The sequence below is a fragment of the Lepisosteus oculatus genome, chromosome 14 (assembly GCF_040954835.1).
Source record: "Lepisosteus oculatus isolate fLepOcu1 chromosome 14, fLepOcu1.hap2, whole genome shotgun sequence".
In the NCBI taxonomy this organism is placed as follows: domain Eukaryota; kingdom Metazoa; phylum Chordata; class Actinopteri; order Semionotiformes; family Lepisosteidae; genus Lepisosteus; species Lepisosteus oculatus.
In genome coordinates this window covers 32,249,324-32,274,402 of record NC_090709.1, presented here as the reverse complement: position 1 = coordinate 32,274,402, position 25,079 = coordinate 32,249,324, and the positions used below count along the sequence as shown (strand labels likewise).

The 25,079-nt window shown below is 40.2% G+C and overlaps 1 protein-coding gene and 1 long non-coding RNA gene across 2 annotated transcripts in view; one reads left to right on the top strand and one right to left on the bottom strand.

Moving 5' to 3' along the window:
- Positions 1–25,079, bottom strand: part of LOC138242549 (antigen WC1.1-like) — a 621,195-nt gene that overhangs the window by 582,275 nt on the left and 13,841 nt on the right. The window lies entirely within an intron of this gene.
- LOC138242375 (uncharacterized) lies at positions 10,511–11,828 on the top strand. The gene is made up of 5 exons (XR_011191529.1): positions 10,511–10,596; positions 10,718–10,844; positions 10,939–11,059; positions 11,592–11,650; positions 11,758–11,828. It is a non-coding gene; the product is annotated as an uncharacterized lncRNA (long non-coding RNA).

Sequence of the window (25,079 nt, the reverse complement as noted above, 5' to 3'; positions counted from 1 at the left end):
CTGGGACAGGTGGGTCGTCTTCATGGCTCAATAGCATTTCAAATACAGCACCCACTCTGCTGAAACCAAGTGTTTTACACACCAGACAGGCCCCCAAACCTCATACAACCTTACTGTAGCTGTGGCTCCTTTCTTTATTTTGTAATGAGTTTCTGAAGATAACACTACAGGTAATACACTGGGACAGGTGGGTCGTCTTCATGGCTTCATGATTTTTTGACTGTAATCAAGTGTTGTGCACTTGTGCAAGTGTCAGGCCTCCTGACCTTTCACAGTCATGCTTTGTTGTGTGAAACTTTAATTCTCTTTTTAGGATTCTTTGAACATGGGAACTTCCACCGAGATGAATGAGGTGCTCTTCAATAGCTTTTTCATCTATACACACAAGCGTATGTAACCAAGACACTCAGAACCAACAGAATCAACGTGAAGTCATAGAAAAACAAGAATGCCCCCGAGACATCTGCACCCCCCTCTTGGACCACTCTGGTATCAACACCCCCAAACCAATCCATACCAGCTAACAAGACTCAGAATCGGTGCAACCCTCCAACCTGGACCAAGAGCAGGATGGGACAAGTACCTGCACCACACTACGCACCCCTCATCCAGACCAGCAGGACAGCCAGACAGCACCATCATGACACACATAATGAGATCACTCTCTGTCAGTATGTGTAACATTCTGGGCCTGGGCTCCTCTGTATTTTGGCTGAAGGGAGTTCAACAACATTATTAAACGGACTGACATCATAATATGACAAGATACATTGTTTAGGGGAGACTTGTCCACCCACTGTCCCCCTGGTAACGTGAAGATCATTGTCCCTTGGCTTACCTAAACCAGAATCACTTGGGTCTCCGGGGCAGATCGGTGTATGGTACAAAGTCTTAAAAACAGAACATTGTTGAATTGTCTATAAAAAACAACCAATATCCCTTGGATTTCCCAAACACAAAGCTGGAGCAAGTATACTAACTCCATACCCTTAAACTACAAAAGGCCTGTGGCGTAGACAGGGTAAACAGCCACATCATGTGACATAACTGCATGAGCCTAGTGATGAGCCTAGTTTAAAATACTCAACCCCATCCTGAAGTACGGATGTTTTCCTTTGGCCTGGAATCCAGGACTGATCACCTGACCCTAACAACTGCCGGAGCATTTGTGTGAACAGTAACCTGGGCTAGCTATTCACCAGTATCTTCAATACCCTATTACTGGCAGCTTGCCAAATACAGTGTCCTGAATAGAAGTCAGATCGACTTCATATGAAGCTGGCACATATCTGACCACATACGCACTCAACACACACTTTAAATGAACAGAAAAATAGTGACCTGTGTCTTTGATTTCTAAAAAGCAATAGGCTCTATTTTTAACAAATAACAAATATACAAACTTTCAATGTGGGGTAAGAGGTACAGTCCACAACTGATTTTTTTTAGCGTACTCAGAAAGTATAAGCGGTTTGAAAATACTTACATAAATTATTTTAGGAAGACTGTGTTGGTTTTTGTATCATTTGTGTTTGTGTTGACTCTTATTGAGATCTCCAGTCACCTGCCCTTATAGATGCCTCTTTTGCTTATGTGTTGTTAGAAATTGAGCTCGCCTGTGTGCCTGCTTCTAGGGTTTTTTTTAAAAAAGGAATAGGTTGGTTTTCTATTTTTTTTACCCCTTGCCCAGTAGCAGTCTACTACAGGGGGGATTCTGGGTCCTCTCTCCATACAGTATGTCTCCTTTTGCATTGTTTCCAGACCTGGGCTGATTTGAGTTTTTCATGGTAATGGATTACAAGGGTAGGTCTGACAGAAGTGAATGTGGTGGATCTGCCATCTGCCCAGGCAGGAAGGTAGATACAGTATATGTAAACAGGTTTTAGCATTAATGTTTTGCATACAATCACCCTTTCCAAAAGGTGAGATAACCAGAGAAAACAGGACACAGCTTTTCTAGGGACTTTTTTTCCCTACAGTATTTATGGTTACGATGGGTTTTAACTCTTTGTGGAGATAAGCTATTTTTATCTTTTCTTTGGTGTAGGTTCATGAATGCATGGGCTTTCTTTTCTTCCATGTCTTGTTCCTTTGTTCAGTTGTTTTGTATTCTTTCTGTTTTGTCCCCTTATTTTTGTGCTGGTGCTAGAATTTCTGCTGGCTTTTCCATGTTTTTCCCTTTTGCTCTTTGATTTAATTTTTTCCTGTGACCCATTTTTCCTTATTTATCTCAATGTGATATTTTCCCCTTCTCCTCAGCTGTTGAGTCTCTTGCACTTTCTTCCCTGTTATCAGTATTGTCTGATGTTGGATTGCATTTTAAGTTCCTTATTTTTTAGTAATCCTGTAATTTTTTTTCCACTGTTATTCTCATCTTTTATTGTACTATTGCTGTTATTGCAGTCTTCCCACAGTTTATTTTATTCTTCAACAACATACTAAATAATATAAGAATACATGTTGTGCTCATCTCTTTCCTGCCACTTGCACTCCTGATATTGTCTTCAAATAATTCCAATATTTTAGAGCTCTATATTTTCAAGCCTTGAAGGCCTAAGGTTGTTTTTTAAAGTGTTTGAATGTGATGTACTAACTACTGTCTACAATAACAATAACATACATAAATTACCAATAACATGCATATAAAAAATAGCCCAGAAATCAAGTATGAAGTAAGGAAATGGCTGCAGCTATGAATCAGAATTTTAATCTATTGGTTTTGTAGTTGGTTGGAACTTGGAACTAGTTAGACAAGGGGTGTGAAGATTCGTTACAGATGTATTTTGCTGTACGCAGAACAAGCGAACAATAGACGGACATAATTTCACAAGACAACCCAGTTGGTTCTTGAAATTTCCAAACCACACATCAGAGTGAAAATTAAAACAAATTGAGGAAGGACCGATAGGAGAAGATCAACAATGAATCATTAACATTACAATGCTTAAGTTGCCTTTATAATAAAGACAATTTTGTCCTTTTGTGAGGATCATGTCCACATTGGACCTGTTTTTTTAAGTTGTTTTGAAATTTCACTTAGGGTTCAGAACATTTCACAACTACTAATTTTTTTTCCTACCACCTCAGCTAATTCTCTCCCCCTTTAGGTTTGGGTGGGGGTATGGGTTTTTTCCAGAAACCTGTTATCATTTCTTTGATGTTGGACACATTTGTCTTCAGGAAGTTTTCTTCACACCTCCTATCATACTCATCTGACATGTCCATAGCTACACTCATTTACTTGCAGCAGACAAACAATGACAGAGTCGTCTGCAAATTTTATTAAGTGTCTGGAGTGGTGAGAGCTCTTGAGGGTGTTTGCTTACAGGACAAAGAGTAACGGAGACAATATGCATCCTTGGGGGAACCAGTAAAACAATACCTGTTGTTGGATAATACATTGTTGACTTTCACACTCTAAGTCTGTTCAGAAATCAGTAACCCCTCTGATGATGTTAAGATCAAAACCAAAGTTTGATAATAGCTTTGCTGCCTGTACTTGAGGTCAAATGCAATTGCATACAGAGGAGGAAGTATAGCACAACAAAAATAACACACTTCTAAATCTACCACAGCACAGAAAAAAACTAGAAAAATCACTTATAAAACCACAGGAGTACACAAACATAACACAAACTAGAATGCCACATAGACAATAATCTGTAGCAGAATATCTGCTTATGTTGTATTTTCTTTGTGGATGTTTTTGGATGTTGTATTGGCCTTGGCAACTCTGTGATTTAACAGTCATGATAATAAAGCATTTTTGAATCTCTATGTGAGTGGAACCTGTTGAATATTAGTTCAGATGGCTAGCTGTGTCAGCAGGTGTAGGCTGCAAAGGATCAAGTAATAGTTTAATTCCATGCTGAAAAGAGAAGAAAGAAAACACAACATTTTGGCTGTGGAGCCTTCTTCAAGGGTTACAGTTGAAGAAGGCTCCATGGCCGAAACTTTGTTTTCTTTCTTCTCTTTTCAGCATGGAATTAAACTATTACTTGTTAAATATTAGTTACACTTGGGTTTCGCAATATAATATAACCAAGAGGTATTGTTATTTTTTTAATACTTTTACAGCAGTCAAACTGGCATACTCTGATATCTGAGAGAGAGTTTAATATAAAAATTTTCTCTTGAACTGTCATGAACCAGTTTAATTTGTTTTTACCTCTCTACAAATCAGCCTTCAAAAGCTTAACTCATGTAGCTGTAATGTACATGAACACCATTAAAAAGTTTTCCTTTCTCTATGTGGCACGTAGAGTGCTGAGAACGCATGCTCCAAGCTGCTTGCTCCTGTAAGGAATTAACAACTTAAAGATTAAGTTAAATTATAAATAGGCCTCACCCTGTACATAGGGAGTTATGGGACATGTTTCGTTTAGAAGGGATTTAAAAGTAAAAAGTAAAGCCTGAAATAAACAAACTGTGCCATGTAAGACCAAGGTAAGGAATGTTTGTTACTATTTGTTTTGTCTGGTTATTTAAACCATTCCGTCTATTTCACACTTAACCAATTTTGAATTAGAAAGACTACAAACTGTGCAAACTTCCAAGTCTGTAAGGGTGTATGATGTAGATCATTCACAAGAGCACACGGCTGCTTGTTATAATTGTAAGAACTGTAGTTCACTACTGTTCTTTTGACTCTTGAGCTTGCATCATACAGCCGTTGGAGTGCATTTCAAACCTAAGAGATATCAAACTCATTTAACCTGTCAGACATATGTTAAATGGGTTGTGACTTTTGGCAAAGTTTTTTGCTACATAATTTGTTTCATGAATACCATTTATCTCTATAACAACTTTCCTGTCCCCAGAACATATGTTTTAAGCTGCTTGATCCCATTGGGTGCAACCTTTCCATTGTATTCATAATGTGTTGTTTGCATTAGGAGTGTGTTAAATAAGCAGAAAAGAGGCCTGTTTTTTCTGTTGCTTCTGATCTTATACAGTGGTCAGAATCTCTCATCCAAAAGCTTATGAGTGGAAAAAAATTTAGTACAGATGCACAATCCATTAAAAACCATTTAAAGAGCATAAGGGTTTTCATCACATGGACTTGTTCGACTGTTGAGGATTTCTGTTTTGGTTGAGGATCAATTAAAGGACAACAACCTGAAACACTATCTTCGATCTTTCCAGAGCTGTAAGTAGTCATTCCAAGTTTATTAACTTGTCTCTTTTTTTCTATGTACTTTTCAATAGCCACTGATGTTATTTACAACAGTTTTTTTTTTCAAAATTGCATCTTTTTGGACAAATTTTAAAGAATTGGCACAATAGGCGGAGGAGTGGCTCTGTGGCTCAGGATCTGCACCGGTGGCTGGAAGGTTCACATCCCATGGTTGACAGAGGAATCCTACTCTGTTGAGCCCCTGAGTAAGGCCTTTAATCCCAGCTGCTCCAGGGGTGCTGTACAATGGCAGACCCTGTGCTCTGACTCCCAGCTTTTCTCCCTGTCTGTGTGTCTCATGGAGAGCAAGCTGAGGTATGCAGAATATGAAGTCCTAATGCAAGAAAATGTATATGGTCAATACAGTAATCAGATTTATTCCATGCTGAAAAGAGAAGAAAGAAAACACAATGTTTTGACCATGGAGCCTTCTTCAGTTATGATTTGATTTTTTACAATCATACCCACAAAAACTTTGCAATTTTTAAAAATCTTGCAAACACAACCCAGATATGTTGACTTCTTTAAAAACATTTTTTTAAAAGAAACACATACTTCTTTTCTAGTTTTTTTTTATGTGGTGGCTGCCAGGAATCCTCAGTGAAAAGGTATGCAGATCCTGTGCAGACGCAGGAGCAAGTAGTTATTGAGACAAGAGAACAATCCGAAACGTCAGGCAAGATCATAGTCGATCGGCGAAAGGTAGATTAAAATCCAGGAAGTACAGAGAGAAGCAAACAATCCGAAACAGAAGGCAAGGCCCAAGGTCGAGAGGCAAAAGGGAGATCAGTAACCAGTAAGCGAGATTTAGAGTAAACGCGAGGTAGAGCTCTCAAAGAGAAGACTCAATACCGAGGGTTTGGATGGTTAAAATTGTGCTGCTTGCCGCACAGTAGAGTGTGTGCTGATGGATTAACACGTGCGGCGGTGCTTGTTATAATTAACCCGCTGCTGGTAGTGGTTAGTTCTTTTGTGAGTTATTCTCCGCTAGCTGGTGGTTGTGACAGTGACAGAATGCTGTTTTGTGATTGATGCTATATCAAAATATAGGGCCCGTAAAATTAAACACAGAACTAAAACCATTTAATGGACTTGTACATCTGTTGCGCTCCTACACTATTAACATCCATTGGGCATTGAATTTCAATTATGTTTCCAGTCCATTCAGATATGTTCTCTATTTTTCAGATTGCTGGCAATGTCACATGTTAAAGGAGGACAGAGGAGTAGAAGGCCAGACCTGTGGTCAAGGGCTGGTGGAGTAGGGAATGTGATCAACGAATTTCTGAAGTTTTCTAAACTCGAAAAAAAAATTAGGTGGAATGACAGTATGTGGTCAACACTGTCAAACAGAGTCCTTGGAGAGGAATGCCCCAGCAACAAGAAATGGTTATCAGTGATTTGGCATGAAGATAGAAAACAACTAAGAACCAAAGTGCTTAGGGCGCAGAAAGAGGAGAGTATTGGTAGGGATTCCAAACCAGATGACAGTACACAATCTATAGTCAATATTTCAAGTCAAAGTGAGGGACATAGTTTGGAAGGCAACACAGAGCTCAGAAGTTCATCAGAAGATACAGAAGATGCATGGGCAGCACACGGCAGCACAGACAGTGGTGACATGTTAGAGGGAGAAAAAATCTGTGTAGAATCAGAAAAAAAGCCTGAAGAGCACAGTGAATATTCCCAGGGGGCAAGCTCATCTGGGACATCACCTCAGGATAAAAGGGGATTAAGAAAGATTATGTCTGTGCCTAAAACTTTCCAAGTATGTTTAAAGGCTGAACAATGGAGAAAAATGGCACCTCTAAAAGGTACATCTAAACTAAGACGACCATGGACCCAGATCTTATATAACGAGTTCAGGAAGATAAATCCTTGTTGCCCAATAGCCTTCAAATACCAATACATCAGGAAAGAGAACAGCAGAAAAAAAAAAAACTTTCTGATGATAAAAGCAGTCTGTACCTTCAGGTCCTGCAATGTAAAATACATTATGACAACAAGACACAAACCAATGGGCAATGATGACATCACAATTGATGTTGTACGAGCAGGGCAAATACAGCACAGTAAAAGGGAAACAAAATTTCGACAAGCACGTCAGCCTTATCGTCGAAAGATTGCCCGTGCCCTCACAAAAGGAATCAGCAATGTGTACTACAGGAACCTGAGCAGAACACCGCTTGCTGAAATTGCAGCAGGCAATTTATCTAAACCACTAACACAGAATGTCCTGAAAGTCATTTCATCAGAGTTCAGGAACAGTAAACGCATTCACTATGATCCAGTGTTTGAATTACATATGGCACAAAAATATATGAAAGCATGCGACTTCGACATTGTCCATTTCCCAGGATATATACAGATTTTGCAGTTAGACACATTTGCTGCCTATCTTTACACAGAACAGAGTATGCGAATTCTTATTGCCCATCTAAAGATGAAGGAGAAAGTCAGCCTTTACCTGGATGCAACAGGAGGGGTAGTCAGAAAAATTCCATCGGAGAACAAAAGAATTTTGTACTACAGTCTTATGTTACCTGGAGGTGGAAAAGAAAGCCTCCATTACCAGTGTCTGAAATGTTGACAACTGACCACACCATTGTCAGTATAGAACGTTGGCTACGGAAATTCATGTTTGACATCTCAACATGTACTACCAAGAGAGTGCAGCATGTAGAAACTGACTACAGCTGGGCCCTGATTCACAGTGTTCTTTTTGCCTTCAATGGGGACACCATCCATGCATACTTAAATCGTGCAATGAAAGTCTGCCAAGGCAAACTTAAGTACACAGAACTTCAGATGTTCACTGTTCTGCACCTTTGCTCTGCCCATGTCATAAAGGCTGTCTCTCAAGCAATTAGTAAAAAAACAACAAAGGACTGCGAGACTTTGCAACATTTTCCTTTGCCATCCTGCAAAACAGCACAACTTTGAGTGTCGCCAGAAATGTTTTCAAACACATGTGTATTGTACTCTCAAACAGGAGGTTCACAAATGAAGTCCAATCTAGTGTCTGCCTCCTTAACGCTTACATTTCTCAAACAACCACACCAGACCAGATGGCAAAGGAAGCAGAAGTCAAAGACACAGATGAGGTACTGTACCCAAAAATGAGAGGCAGCCTGGGCCGCTCTCCTTTCGCTGTGGAGTTCAAAGGTATTTATGAAGACAGCATATCAGCTCAAGGACATGATGACTATGGGACACAACACAATGTGAACCCCTATTTCTGTGAAGACATAATTAGATTTCTGTTGCAAAGATACATGGCATTATTTCCACTGTGGAGTGGAATTTTGTTGGGGGACCTGACAAGATATGCTTCAGACAGCAAAAAAGACATATCAATGTCAGAGGTAGCACAAACAAGAGCCACTAACTGTCATGTTGAGACCTGGTTTGGCATTGTCAAGCAATCAATACTTCAGCACAGGAGGAAACTGAGGCCAACAGAGTTTATTACGATAATGAGAAAATCCCTCTAGGGTGGTACAGAGAACATATAATCCAAAATGATCTCCCCAAAAAGGTTTTGACGGCTCCATTGATCACCACTAAGACACGTCATGAACATGCACAGGAACAATGGGCAAAGAGAGCACCAGGTGTAGGCAAAGAAACAAAAAATAAATTCTACAGCGCACCACAGAAAATTCCAATCCCCAAAAAAATGAGAACACAGGAAAAAAAAGTTAGCAATAGAAATATTGAAACAAATGAAAAATCGCCAGATGACAGCAACGGCCTGTAAGTACAGCAGGGGAAAGCAGGAACCACAGAATATAAAGAATGGCAGCACAAAGAAGAAAGGAAAGTGTCACCCAAGCAAGCTGCCGTGGGCATGGCTGAAGTGATCACACCACACTGTGATGCACGCCCCATCTCAAAACTTATAAAAGAGAAAACAGATTTCAAAAAGAAGGTAGGATTTGTATTTCAAATATTTCTCTGTGTGGACATTCACTTCTTTTTCAGAGCTTATGAATGTCATCTTCTACTACTGTAGGTGTTCTTTGTCGTTTCTCTCTAACTTGTTATACTTGTTGACATACTTGTGTTATACTTGTGGTGTGTAATCTCAATTTTCATTATGTTAGGTCCAGTGATCTCTTGTGTATGCTTTTGGCTTGGTAAATCTTTTTTAGGTACACGCCCTTTGGAACATCAATCCGAGTGAATTAGTGGTTGCAGTTTTGCCATCCATGCACAGTGCAGACACATATATTCTCAGACACTCGGAGTTTGTGTCTCTGAAACCAGATGAGTGGCTCATAGGCGAGGTAAGATGAAAGTGTTTGATTGCATGCATTTGTTAAGGTTTCTGAGCTTTTGTGTAATCAAATGTGTGTGAGTGCGTGAAATCACATCTTCTTCAATTGTGTTTGCTTTTTCCATAAGACCATTGAGTGTTACTTTCAAGTAGCGAAAGAATCCATGGACTTGGGGAAGAAGGTTTTCCTAATGAACCACTACACAACTGGTGTAATCATGAGTGGGAATAGAGAGCGCATGGCTAGACAACGTTTGTCCAAGGTAAGGACATCAAACACAAATGTTGATGGATTACATTAGTGAGGGGCAAACATGGTTTTTCACTAACTGATGATTGTTTTATCAATAGAGAAACAAGGAGAGCTACAAGCAATCAAAACAGGTCACAACTGTGCCCATGGTGCTGCCTAAAGAAACTACCTTTATAGTCAGAAATCAAAATTCAAAGGTAGCACACCATCCCTGTGAGGCAGCCTGTTGTACTAATCTTGTCATTCTTTTCATTACAGGTCAACTTTGAAAAATATGAAGCCATTATTAGCTTTTTTAACACTGGTGTCCACTGGAAATTGTTGGTAAGTGTGGTGCAGGTTATCCAAAACAGCGTAGGTTTATAATTACACCTGGAACCATTACAGTTCAAGTGATTATCCTTGTTGCATCTAAAAAAATTACAAAGTCACAATGTATGTGTTCCTCTCCTGTTAAAAAAGGTGGACATTGATAGTGAGTGTCCAAGGCAATGGTGACAGTGCACTTTTCCTAAATTATTATTGTGAATACTGCTGTGTAATGAACAGACAACCAAACAAGTCAAAGTGTCATGTAGGAAAAAAAGTACTGTTAGGTCATTTCCTGACTGTCTTTGCCGAGGTTTGCAAAATATTAAATGTTAAATAATATATAAATATAAATATTATATATATAAAATATTCAAATATTAAAAACCTTTGTTTAAACAACATAAAACTCCTGAAACTGCCTGTGTGTCTGGCCCCACATTAAATGCAACTTCATGTCTGATGATGGGCCCTTTGTTTCTTGCAGTATCTGTATGCTCCATCCCAGAAAGTCTTTGTGGTCGACCCTATGGGGAGTGATGAGATGGGAGACTCCACTGCAGCGGCAAAAAGGTTCAGGTAAGAAATCAAGCATTAGTTTCGTGGTGAAATTCTGCAGGGGCACACATACATTTCAGGTTCAAGTTCAGCATGACAAATATTTCCTCATTTATCAATAACCTATTGTTTTGATTCACAGGGACTTTTTTAAGATGCGAAGGAATGTCCTAGGAAAAGAAGACTGGTTGAATATCAACTGGCACCCAAGCGTGATTGGTCACACCAGGCAAGCAGATGCCTCAAGCTGTGGGGTCTTTGTGATGCAGGTCAGCATAACCTTTCCACGCCGAAATTTTGGACTTAAAACTATTGTATGAGAGATTTTTAGGGAAATAATTGCAACAAACTTTTGTCTGTTAGATGGGCGCAGACATCATTAACAATTTCCCGGATATTCCAACATATATCGAAATAAACAGCAGTGCCAAAGAAATGAGAAAGTTGCGGGAAGACCTGTCAATCAGAATTCTTGAGGCTTCAGGTATTGTACCATTTGATCCTCATTGCCTACTTTTCTTGGTGTATATTATTTTCCTGAAGCATGTTCTCTCTCTGTAACAAGTCTGGATGAAAAAGATTCTCAATTTATTTATATGCAGAACTCATTTGGGTATTCTTTTTGTACTATATAACACAGTGATGAAAAGTTAATTAAATCACATTTCACACAGTTAAAATTCAATGACACTTTGGCCTTCGTCGTGGTTGACACAACCATTGTCTGGGAAAAGTGTGGGTCTAAATTGCCCATAGTGAAGCAAAGCAAACTGAAACATGATAGCTGTGTTATCATGTGCCCCCTTAAAATCATAGCAACACACGCTGACGCAAAAAAGGGTAACAGGTGTTGACAGGAGTATTCTGAGACATGACAATGTGCGGTTTAAGAAGCAGTAGAACACCTAATCAGGAAAGTGCATACGAAAAGGTCTCTATCAAACTGTCTTCAATTATGCAACAATGATCTGTAGATAACATTGGAAAAATCAGTCTATTTGGCATGTTTATTATAGCTCCTCTCCAGGACATGTGCCTGATGTGTGGAGAAACACCAGTGCGGCAGACAAACTGGGTAAGTGAACATCATCTCTATCTGTATGTGTAATGTATGCACATAATAACAAAACATGCCAGTGAAATGTGATAGCTGAACTGATATAAGGTTTACTGTCCGTGTAGATTCAGTGTGACAGTTGTGAAAACTGGTTCCATGAATTGTGCATCTCAAAAGAAGAGTATGAAAGCGCAAAGAATGAAGAAACATGGATATGTACATTTTGCCAACCCCAGTTTGGCGAGTATGCTCTGCATGCAAACTATCACTATGAAAGGGTTTTTTAAGCAGGACATGTAGTTTTAGATTCAGCAGAAACATACAGTAGGATGACATATTTCAGTGGACGTTATAATTGTTTGTTATTGTTAAGAAGTTTGGATTGCAGGCTTGTCTTCTGGCATTAATGGTTCAATAAATTAGAGATAACTTTTCAAAAAACACACCAAAGAAGGCACACATAAAAGATTACTGATAATCTGTGCAATTTATTACATGACACAGGCATCTCAAAGATAGAATTACTGTGTCAGATTAATGATTAGACATGGATGCATCAAATCACTTACTAGGTTTCTTTCCAATAGTATAGAAACAAAGACACAACCATGAACACCTAAAAGAGCTTGCCATTTTGCACAGAAACAATATAACGTCTTGCTGTAAAACCACAAAGTAAGAAAAAAGGAGTTTGATTAAGAGAGATCTGGCAAATTGTGCAAATACCTAGATCTTGATTTGTGACCCATTTATACTCCTTGGATCCTTTGCAGTTCGTAACCCTTCTTACGGTTTTATATTTCAGGCACTGTTGATGAGTGAGCATCCACCCCCTACTCCCGAGCATTACATAAAAGACATGCTGGAAACTCAAGAAGACTGTCAACGTGTTCTCAGCAGAATTCACCTCCAAAAGACACGTAAGTACAAGTTTCAATATCCCCCCAAAAATGTATCTTGGGTAAGAGTAAACTTTCGTACACTTTGCCAAACAATAATGAAAAACACTAGAACACAAAATCACTAGAAACCATTTGTTATCTATTGCCAGAAACCAAACAAAGTCTGTATGAAAACAGTAAAAAAGTTAATCATGACACAACACAGTCCCTTTTAAATATGATCACTACACACTGTTAACATCACTGTAGTAGTGCAAAGAAATGTAAAACGACAGTATGTCACCATGACATGATTTATGTGAAAGATTTCCAGATAAAATTGTATCCATCCTAGTAAGATAGATTAATCAAGAAATTCCACTCCGTTGTGAGAAAGATCAAAGAAAAATGGCTTCTATCAAATAGAAGTGTATCTAGGGTGATTCCTTTTTATTAGGTTTCCAAAACAGTACTCTATCTACCTTCAGACAGGGCACAGTGCTAAAAGGATTCTAACCGGAACAATAAAACACAATTGCATCATCGAAGTCCGAACCCCACTGGCTTTCAATATCGTACCATGTACATCTCCAGGAGTGGAGACTCATGAAAAAGAACAGCCTAGACACCAAAGTGATACTTTTCTTACAGTAAGGTTAAGGTAGTTGTAGGATGCTGTCTAGATCAATGAACAGATTATGTTAACAATAGCAAGCACGTAGCAGAGCATTTAGGCACACAGCCCCTAAATTGTGGAAATATATGTCAGACCTTTTTAAGGATGCCCCATACCTACAAGCATATTTAACAATGCTGTAGTCTTCTACATCGTCTCTGTAGTCTTCTTTATCCCAAGTGATCTAATTCTTTAGGAGGTGCAGAAACATAGATATCAAGTGGGTAAGTAGACAACCACGTTGCAATTGTTTTTTCTGTGTCTAACCCTTTTTTTTTCTCCACACCATGCCTGCCACTGTTCTCTCTTCGGTGCCTTTGGTTGATATTGAGCTCCGTCCCCCATGACAAGGGATCCTCCTGGATTTCTGAAGCAAGGAACCCAGCCTACAAAACTCAAGATCCTGTACTGCTCAACCCAGTGGATGGGACACACTCAACATTAACATCTAGTCTCACATAATATATGAAATAGAATTCACCGTGTCAATCTGCATGGTTGTGCATGTGAACTGTTTCTAGTAACTACTTGTCATACACAGCCAGGACCTGGAGGGGAGGTCAACCATCAGGCCTTGGACCCCCAGAGATTTTTTTTCTCCTTTGGAGTTTTTTGTTTTTCTCTCCTTCGTGCCTGATGGTTACACAGTCACATCATCAAGACTGCATACCACACCTTCATTGTGATTACAGATATAGCTTATTTAAAATGTGAAATTAGGAAAAAACTAAACGAAACATGGGAAATAAAAAGAATGTTAAATCTAAAATTTTCAGATGTTGTGATGAAACTTTTGACTCATGAATAGCACCCCCCTATCCCAGTGAATTACCTGTAGTGTTATCTTCAGAAACTCATTACAAAATAAAGAAAGGAGCCACAGCCACAGTAAGGTTGTATGAGGTTTGGGGGCCTGTCTGGTGTGTAAAACACTTGGTTTCAGCAGAGTGGGTGCTGTATTTGAAATGCTATTGAGCCATGAAGACGACCCACCCGTCCCAGTGTATTACCTGTAGTGTAATCTTCAGAAAATCATAAAAAATTAAAGAAAGGGGCCACAGCTACAGTAAGGTTGTATGAGGTTTGGGGGCCTGTCTGGTGTGTAAAACACTTGGTTTCAGCAGAGTGGGTGCTGTATTTGAAATGCTATTGAGCCATGAAGACGACCCACCCGTCCCAGTGTATTACCTGTAGTGTAATCTTCAGAAAATCATAAAAAATTAAAGAAAGGGGCCACAGCTACAGTAAGGTTGTATGAGGTTTGGGGGCCTGTCTGGTGTGTAAAACACTTGGTTTCAGCAGAGTGGGTGCTGTATTTGAAATGCTATTGAGCCATGAAGACGACCCACCCGTCCCAGTGTATTACCTGTAGTGTAATCTTCAGAAAATCATAAAAAATTAAAGAAAGGGGCCACAGCTACAGTAAGGTTGTATGAGGTTTGGGGGCCTGTCTGGTGTGTAAAACACTTGGTTTCAGCAGAGTGGGTGCTGTATTTGAAATGCTATTGAGCCATGAAGCAGCCCACCCGTCCCAGTGTATTACCTGTAGTGTAATCTTCAGAAAATCATAAAAAATTAAAGAAAGGGGCCACAGCTACAGTAAGGTTGTATGAGGTTTGGGGGCCTGTCTGGTGTGTAAAACACTTGGTTTCAGCAGAGTGGGTGCTGTATTTGAAATGCTATTGAGCCATGAAGACGACCCACCCGTACCAGTGTATTACCTGTAGTGTAATCTTCAGAAAATCATAAAAAATTAAAGAAAGGGGCCACAGCTACAGTAAGGTTGTATGAGGTTTGGGGGCCTGTCTGGTGTGTAAAACACTTGGTTTCAGCAGAGTGGGTGCTGTATTTGAAATGCTATTGAGCCATGAAGACGACCCACCCGTCCCAGTGTATTACCTGTAGTGTAATCTTCAGAAAATCATAAAAAATTAAAGAAAGGGGCCACAGCTACAGTAAGGTTGTATGAGGTTTGGGGGCCTGTCTGGTGTGTAAAACACTTGGTTTCAGCAGAGTGGGTGCTGTATTTGAAATGCTATTGAGCCATGAAGACGACCCACCCGTCCCAGTGTATTACCTGTAGTGTAATCTTCAGAAAATCATAAAAAATTAAAGAAAGGGGCCACAGCTACAGTAAGGTTGTATGAGGTTTGGGGGCCTGTCTGGTGTGTAAAACACTTGGTTTCAGCAGAGTGGGTGCTGTATTTGAAATGCTATTGAGCCATGAAGACGACCCACCCGTCCCAGTGTATTACCTGTAGTGTAATCTTCAGAAAATCATAAAAAATTAAAGAAAGGGGCCACAGCTACAGTAAGGTTGTATGAGGTTTGGGGGCCTGTCTGGTGTGTAAAACACTTGGTTTCAGCAGAGTGGGTGCTGTATTTGAAATGCTATTGAGCCATGAAGACGACCCACCCGTCCCAGTGTATTACCTGTAGTGTAATCTTCAGAAAATCATAAAAAATTAAAGAAAGGGGCCACAGCTACAGTAAGGTTGTATGAGGTTTGGGGGCCTGTCTGGTGTGTAAAACACTTGGTTTCAGCAGAGTGGGTGCTGTATTTGAAATGCTATTGAGCCATGAAGACGACCCACCTGTCCCAGTGTATTACCTGTAGTGTTATCTTCAGAAACTCATTACAAAATAAAGACAGGGGCCACAGCCACAGTAAGGTTGTATGAGGTTCGGGGGCCTGTCTGGTGTGTAAAACACTTGGTTTCAGCAGTGTGGGTGCTGTATTTGAAATGCTATTGAGCCATGAAGACGACCCACCTGTCCCAGTGTATTACCTGTAGTGTTATCTTCAGAAACTCATTACAAAATAAAGACAGGGGCCACAGCCACAGTAAGGTTGTATGAGGTTCGGGGGCCTGTCTGGTGTGTAAAACACTTGGTTTCAGCAGAGTGGGTGCTGTATTTGAAATGCTATTGAGCCATGAAGACGACCCACCCGTCCCAGTGTATTACCTGTAGTGTAATCTTCAGAAAATCATAAAAAATTAAAGAAAGGGGCCACAGCTACAGTAAGGTTGTATGAGGTTCGGGGGCCTGTCTGGTGTGTAAAACACTTGGTTTCAGCAGTGTGGGTGCTGTATTTGAAATGCTATTGAGCCATGAAGACAACCCACCCATCCCACCTGTAGTGTTATCTTCAGAAAATCCTAAAAAATATAAAGAAAGGTTCCACAACCCAAAATAAAGCTGGGAAAAGTCAGAGGACTTGCTTAGTGTGCAAAACACTTGCAGCATTGTGGGTGCTGTGGTTTAAATGCTATTGGTTTGTGAACAGAATACCCCTATCCCAGTGCATTGTGCCATATTAAATAAAAGCATGAGAAAAAGAGATTCAGAATGCAAAGCTGTGTCAGTGTTCTGTGTAAAAAATCGGTTTGAACATCATGGGAGCTGTTTTTAATAAGATGCTGAGTAAAGAATATTTTAATCTTCCTGCTGTCAGTAGTATTTTCAATATAGTTGACCCTTACCTGAATGAAAACAGGGCGTAAAGGAAGGGTTTCAGAAGTCAAACAAAGCTTTATTCCCGTGCTTACAGTCTGGGTAATGGGAGACTGCGCTGTTCTGCTTCCTATGGTCATATACGGGTTTTTCGCACGAAGCGATTTGAACAGTATTTCTCGCGTTGTGAACGTGTGCACACAGCGGTCCCCCGGGTTCCAGTTCGTGCGTAATTACGCATCGATGAAAAACCGGAGGTTTAAAAAAAGATAATTAGCTCACTGATAGTTTGATGTAAAGAGTGTGGAAATATCCACAAGTCGTGGTCTTTAAAATGCATTTGGTTTGACGGCGTTCTGTGCTTCCATTGCGAAGATATGGACAAAAGAATATTCGTGCTTGGTCAAAAAAATGTCATAAAAACGAAAAAGTAAAGGCTGAGAAAGCATCCACAATGTATTTTATACACAAAACAAGCATTCTCGCAATTCTAAGAGGTTTCGTGAAAGCGCTACAGGCGTGCCAAAATCGTTTTCGAACTTCGAGCTAACTTTACCCCGGTAGTTATAAGTACATCCAAAACACGTTTCTTGTGGATCCAGAAGAGGATCATTATGAGGCTCAAAACATGCCTGTCTCTTCTTTTTTTGAGGACGAATTGATTATTGATGTGTAATCATTGGTTCAAAACCCAAATCATCTGCTATTGCTGTTGTTTCTTTGATAGTTTCTTCAAATCCTTCAATTGATCTTCGATATCGAGGGATAATATCATACAAATTGTGGTTTTCTTTTACTCACCAATTTTATTAAAATTTCACCTTCTTTTACTGATGTGTTGCATGTATCACAAGATATAACAGTCCCCTTGCGTCCTCAGGTAAAATGTTTTAAAAAGTACAACAAAAGTACAATATACTGAATAGCATTTATGGTTAAAATGAAAGTACATACCAAGATATTAAGATACAATTGTACAGATTTGTGAAGTTTTCCACCAAATCTGCACTGTAATTTTGAATTATTATAGCTGAGAATGCAAGGTGAGTATGAAGATCAAATTCAATGAGTGAAAATGATTTTCTTGGAAGTTGCCAATGTTGGTCATTATTGATCATTCCAGGTGATATTGACTTAGGTCCTCAAATGTTTACTTGTTGTAGCTTGAAATGTGCAAAACGCTCACATTTCTTTCAAATATGAAGATGTTTTACTGTATCTAGTGCTCTGTACTGGTCAATCTGGGTGCTATAAAATACCTATGGTTTGAGGTGTAGTATAAAGTGAATATTGGGGTGTCTCTAGTGCTGTGGGATGCTGCGTTTTAAATTGAGCAGCTCCTGATGGCAGGACAAGGAGTCTTAGATAGATAGATGCAATTTCTTTTCATGGGATCAATAAAGTATCTATCTTAACCTTTTGATTTGAAGGGAATGTAAATAACAGCCAGGTTGTCTCTTTGGTAGTGTTGTATCTGGTTCTGTCAACAGTGCCTTTTGCTCCTTGTGTGGATAAAATCATACTTATGAATTGATCACAAACATTTAGGCATTCTCTCCTTCTGGGGTTGATTTTATCATTGTGAGTGGCCAAAGGTTTCTTATATATTTAATTAAAAGTCTTTAATTGTACAAAATTAAGAAATTACAAATGAATGACAAAATGGTTTTAAAAAGTTTATTTTTAAAAAGGAAATGTTAAGAAAATGTCTATACATTTCTGCACATCAGAAATGTTACATTCAGAATTCTATATCAATTAATAGTTTTATTTCAGAAACATATTGTACAAGAAAAAAGACTGAGTGGAATAGGGAACTTTAAAGTCTCCCTGTTTTAAAACACAAACTGCAGGTCCTGTAGACAAAGTCAATGAGGACAGTGACTCACTGGTCAGAGCTCTCAGGTGACAGACAGTGTCAGTGTGGAAGCAGTGGAGTGAAGTGGACTCAGGTCACAGACAGTCTCAGTGCTCAGAACTGTTGTAAGACTGTGTGACTCTGTTGGTGAAGCTCTTCTGTGTCTAGACCTGCTGGAGGAGGTTCTCCCAGACAGCTCTGTCAGTCTCACAGCGCCCATCCTCTCCCTGAGAGTCATCCCCAACATCATCATAGTCAGTCCTATCAGGGGCAGGGTCTCCTTCTTCAGAGGGCAGTGTGGGCAGGACCCTGTCCACTCCAGGGCCAGGCTGGAGGACACCTGACAGAGAGACAGACTTGTCATGATTTGTCAAACGAGGCAGTTATTGAAATAATATTGTTACATATTAGAATTATGAAAATTGTGAATATCAAAAATGACTGAGTAGATAAATTAAAAAATAAATTAATCATAACCCCCAACTTTTAAAGATTTTGCCAACAATATTCCCAAGCATTTGGTATAGTTAAAGGCACATAAGAGATTTGTTCTTTGGAACAGCTTTATTGAAAAAAGTACAATTAGTTAAATATTTGTTATTAACAACACTACACACACGAAATTACACACAACATAAATATACAGCACGCAATTACAAATTTGCTAACAAGGTGTTTTAGACACCTACATCCTAACCACCCAGAAAATCCTCAAACTGCTACCAAGTATTCAGCTTTTACAGAAACACCTATATAAAAGAAAGAGAAACCAAACCTTCTAAACCTAAGACATTACAACCTACAGTAAAATCTCTCTTTGTGAACCCAATTGTTACAAAATGAATGGGAACCTATCTCCCTGTTCTAAAGATGCTCCCACTAGCCAGGAGAGGCACTCTTTAACTAAGGGATTCTCTAAAAAAGAAATAAAAGTTTCTAAAAACAACAGAAATGCAAGCTCTCTTTATGAGGGTCAAAGACTAAACTCCAGTCTGATCTTTCCAGTTGATCTGGACAAGTAGTAGAAGCAAGAAGTAGCTCTCGCCTTCTACCAGTCCTGGACAGTTGATTGACAATCATTTACCCAGAACTTTATGGTTGCTTTGATCTCTGAATCTCACACCTCAGCAAACATCTCCTTGCTTTGCAGCCACTAGTCATGTACTGTAATTGGAATTGGAATTGATGACATTACCCAGGTGTACCTAGATTTTTTAAAACACTTACATAGTCACAATAGTGTAGTGAATGGGGATTTTAATTTTCTGTAACAATAAGAAATTATAGCAGTATATTTTGAGAGTACTTGTAGACTTTTAGAAACTAATCAAACATAATAATCTATAGTCTCACACATGTATTCTAACCAGACAATATACAATTTATTGATATAATCATAATTTGCATAACAAACAATAAGCATAATAGAACATACTGTATCTGAGAAGTACTCTGCTTTGATATCAATGGCTATTAGTGGACTAACAGTTATAGTATACAGAATAGATGTAATAATATTGTACTCAAAAACGTTTACTAGGTTTTTTTAATTAAATTGTATCTTTTTGGAAGAATTGATGATTCAGTGTAGAATTCACTTATACTTATGAAGTATCAATGCTCTAAAACCACAGTGAGAAAGACCTAGTAATTTCTGAGCCTAGTAATTCTCTGCAGTCAGAGAACAGAATTCCTGGTCTTGGGGAATCTAAAGCTTTGTTCTGCCCAGACCTCATTCACTCATCATTAATCAGCTGCTGATCAATTTAAATCAATTTAAATCTGATTGGCTAGGTGTGTCAGTAGGTGGGTTTCAGTGACACTGTGATCTTTGTGATCTAACTTTGTACAATTCAGGTCACTCAGTCTTTATTGGCTGTTATTGATCCTTGGAGGACATGATAGGGTGAAGCTACCGCTACTGCAAAATGCCTGATTCCCCCCTGTCTTGGATGACAGTGCAACAGAGATGGATTACTGGAGGTTATCTTTCCCATCCCTGAACTACCTAACCCACACTGAGCCCCCTGGCTGTAGCCCCTTTTACCTGAAGTGGGGTCTTCCTCACTGCTGAACACATCACTGTACCCAGAGGGTGTCTCATCAGAGAGGAGTCTCCCTGTGAACAGAAGAGAAGGTCAGTAATGGCTCTGTCATTCTGACACAGACTGGCCTGTCAGAGACCTTTTCTCTTCTAGGTAGTGTTTATTTGCAGATATGAAATTAGGTTGAGACTAATTTCTAATGACAAAGGCTACTGTGGGCTGGTACAGGGGGTACTCCTTAGTCTTATTTATAATAACTCACCTGACACAGTGTCTGGACTCTGGGGCACAGTGATGGCATCATCATAGTACTCAGGGGCCTCTTCTTTCACAGAGGACATCAGCTTTCCTAAAGCACACAGAGCACAGCTTCACTGTCACACATCAGCACACTGAGTTATCTAGAGCACAGGACTGCTGGAGCTCATCAGAACACACTGATTAACTGAACATCACACAGGATCTAAAACTCCAGGCTCTAAGTACAGGAGATCAGGGGGAACCTGATTTCCAGTCCTATTCACAACTGTAATAAATGTAAAACAATTCCTAGATTTTCAAATAAGATGTTGAAGGAAAACAGGGCAGAGAAAGTTTGGCTGTATTTGGACAGAGAGGGTGATGATGTGAACCCTATGAGATACTGAAGAGGAGCCCGACACTGGCAGCAGTGACCCAGACTGAGTGTGCAGGGCTGAGATCACAGAGAGAGAGTCAGATTCCTGTAACTGGTACAGAATAGTACAGACTCTGTATTCAGAGGCTGAGATCCAAGACAGAGTAGAGAGATTCAGACTCTGTGGGATTGGTGCAGAGTTTCCCCATGTGATTGGACTGAAATAACCCACCTGACAAGGCATCTGGACTCTGAGGTACAGTTACAGCATCATCATAGTACTCTGGGATCTCTTCTTTCAGAGAGGTTATCGAGTCTCCTGAACCACACAGAGAGACAGAGAATTTACACTTCAGGACTCAGACTTACTTTGACCATAGAGCTGCAAAGTAATTGGAAAGTGTGATTTTAAATGTTTTGTGGTGTATAGTTAAGCCAAACTCTAGGGTCGCTGATTTATCTGATCTGAAAGGCAGTTTTTACAGCATGCTGTTCCACAGTCTCCTTTTCTATCAAAACCAATTAGAGCAGCACCCTGTTTACCACCCCAGTATTGACCAGGTCTAGTTTTGCTGAGATAAGGCTAGTGTGAGGCAACACTGAAGAAACACGTGTGGTTATATTTATATAATTCAGGATTTTCTACATAAGTTCTCTAAATATCAGCCTGGTTTGAGGTGAGAGTGAGTACTGGACTGAAGACCTCCTCACTCCCACACTGAGCCCCCTGACTCCACCTCCCCTCACCTGGTACTGGGTCTCCCTCACTGTCCTCCACATCATCGTATCCAGAGGGCAGCTCGTCAGAGAGGAATCTCCCTGTGAACAGGAGGACAGATCAATATTACCTGCAGTCAGACAGCAGACTCATTGTCTTCCACTGGCTGTGGAAGAAGGCAGGGTGTGAACAGTATCTCAGAGTTTGTGTGTATAAGGCAGATCGGGAACTGTGAACTGTGGTGTCAGTTACTTTGACACCAGTTGAGAAAAAACAATCCTACAGTCAGTCAGCACTGTCTCTTACTGGGAGAGAAGCCAGGTTGTCAACAGAAACACAGATTTTATGATGCTTTTCTTCACTTACTTTGACAGCAGTTGAGAAAGAAAACTCTACAGATTTAAAACCAGTATGGTGAGATTTTCTACAAGTGTTAAGTCCTCAGATCTTCCTCAGAAGATGGAGACTAATCACTCCTGAAGACTCTCTCCACTCACCTCTCCTGGGGGCGCTGTAGGTTCCCTCTCTGGCCAGTTTGTACTCTATTTCCTCGTAAACAGCATCATGATAGGATGCGAGTGCTCCCTTAGATAGGGCTGTGTGAGAAAACAGACACTCAGGGTTAACATGCAGGGAGAGGAGTACAAGATCAAACATTGACTACTAAACCTTCTTTGGACATTACAGCACATAAATGTTATGCTTCTTGATTTGCAAATTTCCTGATATCTCCATCTGTAATTGTTGATAATCTTTTTTAAACTTTAAATGGTTTTCTCTACCAGGTCTCTACCAGGGCACAGCCGGTGCCCCTCAAGGCTGTGTGCTCAACCCACTGCTTTACTCCCTGTTCACCCACGACTGTACTGCTAAGTTCAGCACAAACACCATCATCAAGTATGCCGACGATACCATAGTCGTGGGCCTGATCACTGACAATGATGAGACTGCCTACAGGGAGGAGATAAAACAACTTGCAGACTGGTGCCGAACCAACAACCTATGTCTCAACATCAGCAAAACCAAAGAGCTGATTGTTGACTTCAGAAGAAAAGGAAAAGTTCACTCCCCCATCTACATAGAAGGGTCTGCGGTGGAGATGGTGAATAACTTCAAATTCCTAGGCATTCACATCTCTAAGGACCTTACATGGACACTGAACACCTCCAGTCTCATCAAGAAGGTACAACAGCGGCTGTACTTCCTGAGAAGGCTGAAGAAAATACACCTACACCCACTGATCCTCACCAGCATACTGACCACCTGCATCACAGTCTGGTACGGCAACTGCACCGCATCCGACCGTAAGGCACTACAGCGGGTGGTCAAAACTGCCCAACACATCATCGGCAGTGCCTTACCATCCATCCAGGAAATATACAACACCAGGAGTCTGAAAAAAGCTACCAAAATTATGTCTGAACCCACTCACCCCGGTCATAACTTGTTTGTTCCCCTACCATCTGGCAGAAGGTTCCGGTCACTCCAGTCGCACACAACTAGACTCCAAAATAGCTTCTTCCCCAGAGCTGTCAAGTTGGTGACGCCCCCACTCCCTTCCACCTTATTATGATCTCTCCTAACATCCTCCTGTACCCACAACAACTGTATTCCTACACCACCACACACACATGTAAGCCAAAATTGTACTGTCCCCTCGATAGCCCAGTAAAATTGTAAAAACAGGCATAATAATATTCAATATTAATTAACCATACTACTTTTAACCACTCTATTTTTTTGCACTGTTCCAAGAATTACCTTGCACTGTTTTTGTCCTGTTAAATTTTCTCTGCGGAATTTTGCACAGTTTTCGATTACTTAATTACATGTTATTTATGTTATGTTATTACATGTTACTATTATTGCTATTGTGTAACTGTCTTATTTTGTAACTGTCTATTGTCTCATCTTCTGTCCTATTTATATACTGCACCTGAGTGACTAATGAGAAACACTTTTCATTATACTATGCACCTGTGTAAGTTTAATGACAATAAAGTTGAATTGAATTGAATTGAATTATTCCTCAAGGTAATTATGTAAATATAAGTTCCATGTGAGTGACAGAACTGACCACTAGAGGTCACTATGTAGATGGAGAGTTCCCTCCCTACCTTTCCTCAGATTCCTGTTCTGGATCAGCTGCCCCACTAACAAGGCCAGCACCACAAAGAGCAGAGCCCCCAGCAGCAGGAGGACCAGGGGCGAGGCAGACAGGCCTCCCAGTGGCTGTGTCTGGGGTGTTGTCCTGGTTCTGCCTGAGAGAGGGGGAGACAATGGATGAACAGGGATCAGGAGAGGTGCTCTTGGGCTCATATACACTTCGACACATGTCCTGTTCTCCTCCTGTTCCGATATGTGGCTCTCATGGCTTCAGGGTGAACCCAAGATCAATGAAGAACAGTTAAGGATTCCCAATCTAACCCAGCAGGACTGTCACTAAATCAGTGAGGAAAGAGAGGACACTAGCACAAGATCTACACTGGAAATCTGAAAACACTGATCTTCACTCTGAGAGAGGAGAGGAGACACTACAACAACACTGGGAATCTGAAGAGACACTGATCTTCACACTCAAGGAGGAGAGGAGACACTACAGCTACACTGGGAATCTGAAGAGACACTGATCTTCACTCTGAGAGAGGAGAGGAGACACTACAACAACACTGGGAATCTTAAGAGACACTGATCTTCACCCTAAGAGAGGAGAGGAGACACTGCAACAACACTGGGAATCTGAAGAGACACTGATCTTCACACTCAAGGAGGAGAGGAGACACTACAGCTACACTGGGAATCTGAAGAGACAGAAAGACAGGAGTTATCAATGACAAGGAAGATTTCTGTTCACCTGTAGCTGTTGCTGGACTGGCTGTTGTCTCTGACAAACCTGTAAAAGAGATAGGAGAACTGTCATTATTTTGTCTTTGGTTTTAAAGCAAGTTGAATCCAGAGTGGTCTTAATAAAAAAAAAATCTTTACATTTGTTCCTTGAGGTCAAATCTAGGATTGCTGGATGAATGGTGTCTTGTTCAGAATTAAAGCCTAGTGCTGTTCACACACACATGGCTTTAAAACATCCCAATCTTGTGACTGATGATCTTAGTTGGTTCAGCTAGATATTAAGCAGTGATAGAGTATGGGTGACATCAGTCTAACTTCTCCATTGATCTGCTACCTTGTTCATCTACAGT